Source organism: Carassius gibelio, chromosome B10 (assembly GCF_023724105.1).
Source record: "Carassius gibelio isolate Cgi1373 ecotype wild population from Czech Republic chromosome B10, carGib1.2-hapl.c, whole genome shotgun sequence".
In the NCBI taxonomy this organism is placed as follows: Eukaryota; Metazoa; Chordata; class Actinopteri; order Cypriniformes; family Cyprinidae; genus Carassius; species Carassius gibelio.
The window spans coordinates 13,817,458-13,830,551 of record NC_068405.1 but is presented as its reverse complement, the minus strand read 5'-3'; positions in this window follow the sequence as shown (position 1 = coordinate 13,830,551).

The window sequence follows — 13,094 nt, the reverse complement described above, 5'->3', positions numbered from 1 at the left end:
TAATTAGATCCAGTTATTTACGTATCAAATGCTGAATGAATACAATTACAATTATCTCTTACCAAAAATTTCATCACACTCTCTTCTATCATTGTTCTGATCATACGTAGTACAGATTTGCCTTTTGATGTGCATCTTCATCAAAGAGTCTGACTCATGCAACCCCTTGCTGACTCGAACGTCATGATTATATCTTGATAACGTCTAGAACAAAGTATTCCAGTTTAAAGACCTTAGATTATTGATCATGTAGCATGCAACTTGGGTGTTTATTGAAAAACATCTTTAACTAGAAAAATGCTAATTTCCCCAAAATTCAAAAGAAGCTAGTGGTGATTACAGTCATTTATGCTTGTTTCTTCCTCCGCTGTTGTGGTCTGATGCAATCACTTGTCAGAAAAGAGTAATTTTTCATTCATTTATATATATATATGATGCTGGATCACAAAAACAGTCATTAGTAGCACTGGTATGTTTGTAGCAATAGCCAACTATACTTACATTGTATGGGTCAAAATCATTGATTTTTCTTTTATGCCAAAAAATCATTAGGATAATAAGTAAAGATCATGTTCCATGGATATATTTAGTAAATTACCTACTGTAAAATTTTCCTAAATTAATTTTTATATTAATATGCACTGCTAAGAACTTAATTTGGACACATTTAAAGGTGATTTTCTCACTATTTAGATTTATATTTTTTTTTTTGCACTCTCAGATTCCAGATTTTCAAACAGTTTTATGTCAGCCAAATATTGCCCTATCCTAACAAACATCAATGGAAAGCTTATATATTCAGCTTTCAGATTATCTATAAAGCTCAATAAAAAAAAATAAAAAAATAAAAAATAAAAATACCCTTATGACTACACACACACATTTATTATGTACTCAAAACATTTATTTTGGATGCGATTAATCATGATTAGTCATTGCACAGCACTATTTTAAATATAAAAAGGTAATATTTTAATTACCACATTGAAAATAAAGCAGCGAATTATAAATTGCAATGTTTCTAAGCAACCATAAACAACCAATAGTTGCAAAATGTTGCAACATGTCAAGACTAAATCGCCCCCATGATCAGGCTAACCTTCCCACACTTAAAGTGCTTCATCTGTGACAATTTACAGAATAGATTATAGTTTTCTGCTTGATGTCAGATTAAATCACACATAAAGCAGTATAAACGGTGTGGCAGAATCTCATTTGGGTCACAAAAAAATGCTTGAGGGCTCCTTTCAGTAAAAAAATAAATAAATGTCCAGCTCGTACCCTGAGGATAAAATTGCTTCTTTTGATTTTAGTAAGAAAAAAAAAAAGGATTCAGTGGATGTTTGCATAGAAGCTCTCTCCTCCATCTCTCCTCCACCTCCTACATCCCTTGCAGATCCTACACTCCACTTCTGAAGAGTGTTATAAAGATAACTCATGCCTAACATGAAGAGGAAGATCAACATGGGAAAGATGAAGATGGTTAGTACAACTCCTGCTGGCTGAAATGTCAAGATTTACGCCCTCTTCAAGGTCTGTACTGAAGGATCACAATTCAAAGAGAATCCACTGGCTCTTAGTAGCCAGAGTTAAGAGAACTGTCTGCTTACTTCTGATACACAGAAATAGAAAACAAGTAAATTCTCAAAAAGCTATGAAGCATATTGCATAAAGACTTGGTGAGTAAAGCCAGAAACAATTACATGTACAGTCCACAATAAATGAAACAATATGTCAAATCGAGCTAAATAGATGAACAAAAACAATACAGGATGCTGAACCAAGGTTTGATTCTCAGGGAATGCATTCATAAAATCTAATGTACATGTATAATGCAATGTAAATTTCTTTGGATAAAAGCATCTGACAACCGCATAAATATGAATGTTCCATATACTGTATTAACTGAGTCACAGTTTTAAAGAAGGCGCAGTTTTCCTCTGAAACTGTTTAAGTCTGGTTTTGTCAGGCCTGATATATCCACCTTTTCCTCTCTCTTGTTGTTTTACTTTAGAAGTGTAAGGTATAATCAGCTGTGAGGAGAGGAAGAAATTAGTGACTGAGGACAGGGTCAAATGAAATTAACTTAAAGCATATTTGAAGCACCTTGATTCATTCCCGGTCTGATACACAATGTGACCTCGGTCTAACAGAGCACAGAACCTTGGTGTCACCAGACACAGAATTGTTACACCATCAGAAACACACATGTGCACGCACACACATGCTACTGTAGCACACTAAAAAACACATAGTATGCACATGCAGGCAATCCCTAGGACATGTCACATCGGATATAAATCAAAAACGAGTTCACTAAGTCTAACTGCTTTTTAGAATATGCACATGGCACACAGTTTAAAGGCTTGTTTTCCGCTCTGAATTTTAGCACTCAGGCATTTGCATAGGTCACGTCCGTCTTTGTGGCCTTTGGCCTGAAACAGCCAGAAAGCACTTAGCAACTCACCTCCATGACTCACTCACAAGTAATTAGCAAGTGTGATTCAGTTATTGGAGTAAGAACTATTTTCCATGCAAATATATGATGGAGATTGTCCTGGCGCTCCAGGCTCATATCAAGGCCATGACATTAGGAATCATTTGCAAATGACATGTCAAGCCTTTTTCATTTCTGTGTTTTTGAAACTAAAACATTTACCCTTATATTTGACATTTTTTATTTAAAAAAAGTGGTCTGGGTTTAAAAACATTGAACAAAACATAAGCCCCGCCTCCAAACTCCTTCCATTGGTTGAGCCACTGTTGCTGTGTTGTGCTGGTAGGGTTGATGAAAAAAAAAGAAAAAGAAAACAAAGCAATTTTTTGAAAGGAAATTTTAGAAATTTGCATTTAACAGTATTAGCATCCAGATAACTACAACACTGTGTTTATTCTAAGTGGCCGATACAGTTTTGTCATCTTCTGCTTAATTATTTGAGCTCTTCAGTCAGGTGGATTCTGACTGGCTGGGAATGTGTTTATAATTCATTGGCTAATAAACAAATCTCACTGCTCGCTCTTGACAGCAGACTTTTTTTTTTTTCAGTTTACGAGTGATCATTTATAAATGGCTAATACTACAATTATTTTTTAATTTCTCTAAATGAATTTTAAAAAAAATTACTAAATTAAAATAAAAACAACAACAAAACAGAACATTCCAGTGCAACTCAGAACACTCCAGCAGATGTATAGCAACATAAAAGCTAATCAGAACACCTAGACAACTAAACGTTAGCAACAGTTTTATCATTCATTCAGTCATACATACATACATACATAACAGCTGATATTAGTTATTTGAAATGTATTTCAGTTTGCAAGCAGTACTAATATTCTCTGGGTCGAGTTCTTCTTTTGAAGGGTAGCTGATAAAGCATTAAATATAACAAAAAAAAAAACTCTTTCAGTGCAAATGAGGCCTGGTGAACACTGCCATTCCTTGAACCTCAATAAGAATATTCATGTAAATTTGTGATTAAATAATAGATGCACCCATCAGAATAGGGATGTACAAAGTAAGAGAAGCAACAAAAAAGAGAGAAAGAGAAGAAATACAAAGAGAACACTCAACTGCACTTGATTCTAACAGCAGACCGTAGATAGCAAATAACCATGCACAAATTAGTTTGCTCTAATAGTGATTAATTACAACACATTACCATTTACCATTGCATTACAGACACCTGATAAACCCGTCTCATTGTTTAATCCATCTCTCCAGGAGTGGGAGTATCTGTACCAGCGTTTCAGTGAGTCATTAGCTCACACTTGGGTTAGTACTGATCTGACATCAGCTGAGCGTGCCAAGACGAATGGCCCATCAAAGGAGACTCTCAGTGGAGGTCCCACTTCCTCTCTCTCTCTGTTATGACAGCGGGGACACCTTGTATTCTCCAGCGACAGATCTGTTGGAAAGGCTTGACATTGGTTAACACCCCCGCAATCCTGTGCTCAGGTACGGACCATCGAGACGAGCTGAGTCACGGATCAGTTTCGTTGGGTATTAGCCATGTTGCTGTCTCAAAGTGGGGTGGTGAAGTCACCAGGCTTACACTTTCATCTCCAGCAAGGGATTTGTATATGACGGCAAATTTACGTGTGGTACATTTTATTAAATGTATGGGTTTGAAGTCCATAGACAAACACTTTTATTGTTTTGGGCTTCTCTAGAGAACTAGAGAGCTGTCTCTCAGTAAGGAAATTAGTCATTACTCATTAGTCACGGATTGGCTCCCACAACACACGCTGCTGAAAGAGGCTTTTTGCAGTTGAATGTGCAGTGTGTTTGCATTGCTCTTTGGGATGTTGGATGTTTACTGAGAAAACCATTGCAAACACTTATCCAGAAGAAGAGTGTTATTCCCACTTGGGTCTGAGATACAGAACCTTATTATCATGTGTTGGTATATTTGCACATGACTATTTTAAACACACCAGGGTTTTCAGGTTAAAAGCAAAAAATGTAATACTTTTGCAAATGTTGGGGTCAATAAATTGTATTGAGTTCACCAAGGCTGCAGTTGTTTATCAAAATACAGTAAATGTATTTTTATTATTTTAAAAATGTAATTAATTCCTGTGATGGCTGAGCTGATTATAAGCATCATTACTCCAGTCTTCAGTGTCATATGATTCTTCAGAAAATGTATTCTAATATTATTCAACAGAGCAGCATTTATTTGATATACAAGTCCTCTCAAAGCCTCCCACCTCTTTATCGATATCAAAAATAAATTTTTAGGCAGCATCATCCTTTATAGAGGATACAATCCCATAATGCATTGCAAATAAATCCAGATGACAGACAAGTTAAATGTTTATTCATAACTACATTGTATAAATGTATATATATATATATATTTAGAAAACTGCCTACTTTTACCCAAAAGTTTGTGTTCTGTTAATATTAGAATATTAAATGGCTTTGCATTGCTATATTAAAATTGACATTTTATAATTAGCCTTTTTAGGGCATTTTTTTGATTGAAAGCATTAGGAACATGTCAAGCAATTTATCATATATGAGGCAACAATAATGCAAGCACTGCAATGTCAAGTTTTAGGAATAACAACAGCAGTACAGAAAGCTGTAGCTGAAGTTAAAATGCAGAAATCAATTTGTGAGTCAAGATTCCCCTGCGTTTTGTGCACAGAGCTCTGTTTGTATGACGCAGTATGTAGAGCATTTCAAAACAGTCACTTGTGTTTTTGATTTCTTTTAGTATGTTGCCTTAGTAGGCAGCCGTCTTTGTAGGCAGCATGGAGCTTCCTAGGTTTAAAACAGAAGTAAAAGCACACATCTTTGAGGATTTCTGTCTCTTTCTCTCTTTTGTCCCTCACTCACTTACAGCCACACACAGTGGAAAAAATAAATGTTGCTCGGGCTACAGGCACCTGTCGTTCTTGATGTTAATTGACATCTTTGTGACAGCAGGAGCCCCTGTCTGTATGCGTCTCTGTCAGGATACAGCTAATAGCTTCTGGCACTCTGCTACAGTAAATGGTCATGAGATTTGATCAGGATGAAGCAGCCTCAGAGCCTCCTACCTCCTGGGTGTCCCTGTAGCATGGCTGCTCTGAGGGAAGAAATTAATCCCAGGAAAAGAAGGATTCTGAGGGGGACGGCATCCTGTGGAGAATCGGTAAACAATTACTTGAAGCTTGCAGGTGGTGTTGGCATATTAGTCACTGAAGAGTACTGTGAAGTACCCAGGAGAACATGTCAGGATATTACAAAAACATATAGCTAACTTTCTCCAGCTTTAAAATTAAACAGTTGTCTTTACCTGCATGTCGTTCCAATCCTGTATGATTCGTTTTGACTATATGTTTAAATGAACAATAAGTTCAGTGCAGTAATTTACTGCAAAACAATATTTGTGTCTTTGACTATTTTTGCTTTATTGACTACATTGCATTATTATTGTAAGTAAAAAAAGTCCAAAATTAAAAATATTTCCCATATCTTACATTCACATATCTAAATTCATCCACCCACCCCAATGTCGCTGTCTTTATTGAAAAATATATACAATTACATTCTTAAACAAACAAACAAACCAATAATAATAAATAAATAAATAAATAATTAAAATAAATGTATATATAAACAAATTAATAAAATAATTACAATTGTTTTATATTAGTTTGGCTCAGTGGTAGAACATTGCATTAGCAACACAAAAAGTTGTGGGTTCGATTCCCAGGAAACACATATTAGGTAAAAAAGAAAAAAGAAAAAGTATAGCCTGAATGCATTCTAAGTTGCTTTGGATAAAAGCGTCTGCTGAATGTAAATAAATATATAATACCTTTCAAACAAAGATGATATTGACATAATTATTAACTACAGTGTGTGTGTGTGTGTGTATGTGTTTGTGTTTGTGTGTGTGTATATATAGACTGTAAATGCATATTCAATTTATAATATATTTATTGTTATTCTATAAATAAAAGTATAATATTGTCATTTATTATATATATATATATATATATATATATATATATATATATATATATATATATATATATATATATATATATATATATATATATCATGACATTATTTACAAATGTATAAACAAACGATTATAATATGAAATATAAAATACGATGAGAATAATATAGATTGTTTGTATTATTATTATAGCAGTAGTAGTAGTAGTAGTAGTAAAAATGACTTCTTAATAAGCCAAGAATAGTAATAAAATAGATTGTATGAGACCTAGTTACACCAATTTCTCCAACTTTGCAACAACAAAAACAAACTATCTCAAGGTCTCGCAATATGTAAGGACACTGTGTCACTGCACTTTTAAATAAATCACAAACTGGTCTGCTTTAAAGCACTCAGTAGATTAAGCATGTCCTCCTGCAGCTGGGAACCAATTTAAAGCCTGATTAATTACATGATATACACTAAATCTCTGAAGCACAATCCTGGAACCTGTACGTGCCCCTCGACTTTTAACTCACGTGCCTTTACAGAGCGAAAGCATAGATGACACAATCTTTAGAAAGGCATCTTTCTCCAAGTCTCGGAGTCTGTTTATGTAAGCCAGCATATAGCCTGGAACATCTACAGGCCCAGTATCAGTCATTAGATTAATGAGCACATCCCTTGAGATCCTTCATGCAAAACAAAGATGTCACAACAGGCTGTTTTTCATGGCGAGATCTGTTCGTCCCCGAGCAGTGCTGCTGACATGCATGGAGTAAGAGCTCCTTATGCACATTTGTTCCTCCATAATGGACAAATCATCTCTTTTCAGTTACGTTGTGCCCTGTAATGACCTATTGTGCACTACTGACGCAAGAAGGTTGGAGATCTTTTTTCTCTAAAGTAAACAGCTTGAAAGTCAATTATGAAAGCAACCAGCACGATCCGAGTCACCTTGACCACACAGTGTGAGATGGAGGGTTAATAAACCCGCAGAAAATACCGTTTTGGAGGAAAATCAATGATATAGGCTGAGATTAAAACAATCTCCTGTGGACAAGACACCAACCCTCTATTCAATGTAAACAAAAGTCAAGAACGTTTTGCTTGCGCACCGCAGACGTGCTCAGACTAGTGGACGTCATAGAAGTCTGACGTTGACTTTCAATTACAGATAGTACGAGGGAAACAATGCTCAGACCTTCAAAGGTAGCATTACACATCTGGAGGGAGGTTCAGTTTAATCTCCAAAGCAAACTGGAAGCAGCACCAGGGGTTTAATTAAGAATGAAAAAAAAATCCAAACTTCTCTTGAATGAACGAAGACCAACTCGTTATTAAACGCTGCATATAAACAAGCCAATTACACAGAGAGTGAGGCGTGAAAAACATAATAGCCTATGAAATCATGTTTTAAAGCAATTTCAATTTCATACAATTAAAATGGAACGAACATCCATCCGCCTGTCAGACAGAAGATGAAACAATGGTTAGAGGTGTCGATGACGTCAAACGTGGGTTTGGGATGGCATGAGACTGAGAGAAGTCCAGTGGTTTAATGAAGCGCTCATTAAAGCAGATTCAAGCCACAGCAACAGAGTGCCTGGAGGAAGGAAGAGTGAGAGAATGAAATGCAGAAAAAGGCATATTAGCTGACAGAGAGGGAGAAACACAAGATTGATTTTAGCTATCAGAATTTTGCAGGTGGTCTATAGACGAGATGTGTGTAAAATGGAGTACATGGGGAAAGGTTGGCATTAGTTGTAGCACTTTTTGGTCCAATGAATATTTATCAGGTTGCATAAACTATTAAAGTACACTTCATGCATAAACTCAAGAAAAGAAGAATTGAGGATCCTGCATGCTTTTTAAATTTATGTGATATGATGGCAATTTATAGCAATTAACTTTATGTATAATCTTACACACATTAAAGTTTTGCCAAAAACAAATCTATTATGTATTTTTATAAAATATTTTTATCATTATAGTTCAAGAGGAAAAACATGCAGTTTATTGAACATACAGTATGTTGACCTAGGAGGGTATGTTGTCACACAGTGGGAACCTGCCATTAAACAATCTATATAGAATAGAATAGAATAGAATAGAATAGAGAACAATTCATGAAACTCCAAATGTGTAACATTAAAAAATATAAATAAAAAAAGTATATTATTATATATAATGCTTGATTATATAAAGCTGTTGTTTAAATAATACAAAAAAAGTAATGAATAATTAGAGGCAATTATTACTTAATAATTCAAATTGAATAAAAAACTGCATGGCAGGACCTAACATTAATAAAATATATAATGTATCAGAAATATGCTACTGGAAATTAAGTGAACAAAACATTCACAATAAAATGTTTTGTGCATTCGGTGGAGCATAACCATGAAAAACAAAACTACTCCACTGTGTCACCATGATGTCGGGAGAAAATGAAGACTCTCTTACGTTCACTTTTACATCCGGTTACAAAACACATTTACCGCTTACGAGACGTTGTTGCTACAGCTGCTCAAGCGTGGAGAATATGGCGAGCAGTGTACAACTGTCTTAGGGTAGAAATATGCTAATAAGGGACAGCCCGTCAGCAGCCCTGAAGGGTAGTTGTGTCCACGCACTGCTAAGACACCATGTAAAAATGAATTTTGCATCCAATGTCCCCTTTAAGACAGTAGGTGTTTGGAAATAACATACAAACCACTGAAATAGCTTTTGCCTCAAAACTGTTACTGAGAGTCTTACTTAGGTATAAATACTTTTTTCACATTGAGGTGGCTGTCAAAAAGTGGCTCTTTCTCTGAATCGACCCTAGCCCCAGAATCGAACTAGCCCCAGTCTCCCATACATTATGGAATATGCTTTTCTGAGTGGTTGCATTCAAGAGTGTCCAAGTGTTCTTGGCTACAGACAAAGGTGTGTGTGAGTGTGTGCCTGTAGTCCTCTGTAGTTATGGATGTGATTAAGAGGCTCAGCAGAGGGAGCGCTGCTCTCTGATCCTCCCCTGAGCTCCGCTGTCAGCCGTTAAAGAGACAGAGGCTCTAAATGAATCCTCTCTTTACATGCCAGTTAAAAGGACTTCAGAGCCACACGACACCCCAGAGAGCAGCCTGTCCAGCTCGCTTCAGCCTGCTACACACAATGCCTGCCAACCGTATCTGGCTGAAGGCCAAGCCTAGATTTTGCTGAGCTGCGTGAGGATCTGTGTAATGGCAACATTAACCTGGACAAGATTTATGTATCAGTTGGAGCACAACATTTCCTGAATACCCAGACATTTCAACATAAATCTATATGACGTCAATGATATTAAAACATCATTGGTTTTTGTGTCTCCTTCACTAGCCAATGCGTTAAGCCTGGATGCAGATATTTTCCCAAACAATCTCTATTCAATAACTTAGTAACATACATTCATACATACATACATACAAGTTATTGTAATTATTATTGTTAAAAATGCATTCATGTATTTGTTTATATTATTATTATAGTGTATAAATCATTATAACAACTTATTATAATTCTTTAATTCATATATATAGGATGTGTGTGTGTGTGTGTGTGCGTGTGTGTGTGCGTGTGTGTGTTAATAATTAATAATTTGAATCATTAAATGATAATCATCATCATAATCATATTACACAATCATATTACATATTATATTCATAAATACATAATTACACATTAATGAATGTGTTAAATTGTTATTATTACATAATAAATCATAATAACAATTACATTTAATAAATCAATCAATTTAATAAATAAGTCAGTTAATGAATGAATGAATTTATAACACATTATATATATGTCACACCCAAGGACTGTGTATTGTGTGACACAGTTTTCTATCTATGTCTGATTGTCTTGTTAATTATCCTCATTTACCAACCTATTTGAGTTTCAGCTCACTGTTTGTTGTCTGGTCTACTACATCTCTACATGTGTCTCCTGCCTGTTCTGTCCTTGATTTACCCTTGTGTGGATTTATTAAAGACTACTCGCATTCATCTTCATCTTCTTTGTACGTTTATTTAACCGTGGCATGCCTCTCTCTCACATTGAATGTCAAGACAAGTGCAAACTTTGTAAAAAGATCAAAAACAGACATAATAAAGTATAGCTATGTTGCAGAAGTAGAACTATAGATTATGTGTAGAGAAATATAGACTATATACATCTGTTTGTCCGAGTGTGCAATATTGACTTGTGTAAAACAATAGTACAGTTGCCTGTAGCAAATTGAGTGGAACTACATAATAATAATAACAGCTGGCACATTAACAATTTGCAAATCGAGATGAAGCTACTTGATAAGAAATAGCAGCAGTAACATTTACATATGTGTAAACTGAGCTGTAGCAGTTGAGTCCACATATTCTATGAGATAAGTGAGACTAGTCTGTATCCACTGGCCACCCATTTAAAAGTCTAATGGCTGAGGGGAAGTAGGAGTTCCTTAGTCTGGAAGTCCTGCATTTCACACTCCTGTACCTCTGTCTTGAGGGTAGAACTGTGAACAGATCGTACTGTGGGTGGGTGGGGTCCAGCTCGCTCTCCTGTGGACTCTGTGATGGTAAATGGCCTGCAGAGAGGGCAGCGGAGTCCTGATGATCTTCTCAGCAGTCTTCACCACTCTCTGCAAACATTTGCAGTCCCTCGCTCTAGTGCTGCCATACCACACAGTGATTCAGCAGTATTAATAAATATGAATATATACCGTATATAAATATTAAGGTAATATCAAATACATACATTCTTCTTTCTACTCTTCTTCTTCTTATGAAATAAGACAAATTTATTTTTGTTATTATTATTATAAAACCAGTTGACCACAATAAATAGTCCTCTGAACAGCACAAACTGCTGTAGGTTTGATTGGGTTTTAGTGTCTGCAGAGAGGCTGACAGGCTGTGGGCCACTCTGTTTCTGACAGCATCACTGCAGGAATGGGGCTGGAGCCCCCTAGAGACTGACCTGTCTGAAAGATAGGCCCTTTATGGGTCAAACTGAGTGTTCTGGAATGCTGGAGAAACTGTGATCCTGCTATGAACAGAGCACCACATACACAACCTGATGAAAAGGGCCGCAGCGACCATGCATGTGGGAGTATTTGATTCAGACAATGAGTCATCTCTTAACAGACGTGACCAGGTTATCCATTAAGGTTTATTTACTCAAACAATACAGCAGCTCAGTGGGACTGCATTGTTGACACAGGTCAATGTCAGATTAACGTCTTCCTCATACTAACACTGTTGACAGGTTTTCAAAGTATACCTCATGGTCCAATTAGATGTACCACAAAGTCGGAACATAAAACTAGCTTCTAGATCAATAAAGTGTTTTATATTAATGTGACTATAAAATATGTAGTTTTGTACTCCACAAAACTCCAAAAAAGAAAAAATAAATAACAGCATAAAAGTGAAGGAAAATTATTCGCTAAAAGATTTGCCTGAGCTCTAAAATTTACATATAATAATAATAATCAAAGAAATAAATAAGAAAAATGATTAAATACTACTATTAATTATAATAATGAATGACTTTTGAGTATGACAAATGCTTAATAACTTATTTTAATTTTAATAAATTATTATTAAAAAGAAAATGATTAGATGATTATTATCAATATTATTATTATGTGCTAATTATTTTTGTATGTTTATAATATATCAGTTATTATTTGTTTACAATTATGTATAATTATTATTTATAATAGTTGTTGTTGTTGTTCTTGCTACTACTATTATTATATAAGCCCAGTTAATAATGTTAAATTCTGCTTACATTATGCATAACTATATACCCACATTTTATGCATAATACATGTATCATTGTAATGTTATTATATTGGCTTATGCAAATATGACTAAGTAATTAATTCTTGGGTTAACTGTCCCTTTAAGATAAAAAAACAAATTGCTATGTATATTGCTCTAAGCTGACAGAAGTCACAGTCAGAGCAAGTTTCATAACAGAATGTGGGCACAAAAAAATGGATGATGACATCAACTGGTGGAGGAGATCAGAGGAAAAAAAAGACCAGAGGAACACTTCGTCCCTCTCCATCATAAACCTGTCTGAGTTCACAGTGGCCAGTGCAGTTCTTCTCAGCTCCCAGACATACTCCTAAAAGTACTGGCTTCAGTACATCACTGTACTGTAGAAGAACAAGAAGTAGTGGGCTGCCATCCAGAAGGTCGGGAGTTTGAACATAGCTGCCGGCATGCAAGTTCTGTGACATCTCATTGAGATGGCCACTGTGTACCGCTAGCATGCCCTTAAGCATATCACTTAAACCATTTCTGCTCCAGGAGACGAGCCTTATTCTGCAGCCTGACCCCTCTGATGGCTAGAGACTCAGCATCTTTCACCCAAGACACCACAACATCCTGTCTAAAGATAACAAATAAACATGAGCTCCTGATGGACTGCATCTTTGCCCTGGATCTGAGTTGTTTAGAATGCACTGGCCTGTCAAGCCTTTAAACATTACTCCAATAGAATGCTCATGATTCCGAATGGAATTAAAAATGGGCTTTGCATAGGAATTAAATCTAGTTGGCCTGTAACTTTATTACAAAGCCCAACATAACAAACGGTTTTTCATAAATAAATGAACACGTAAATA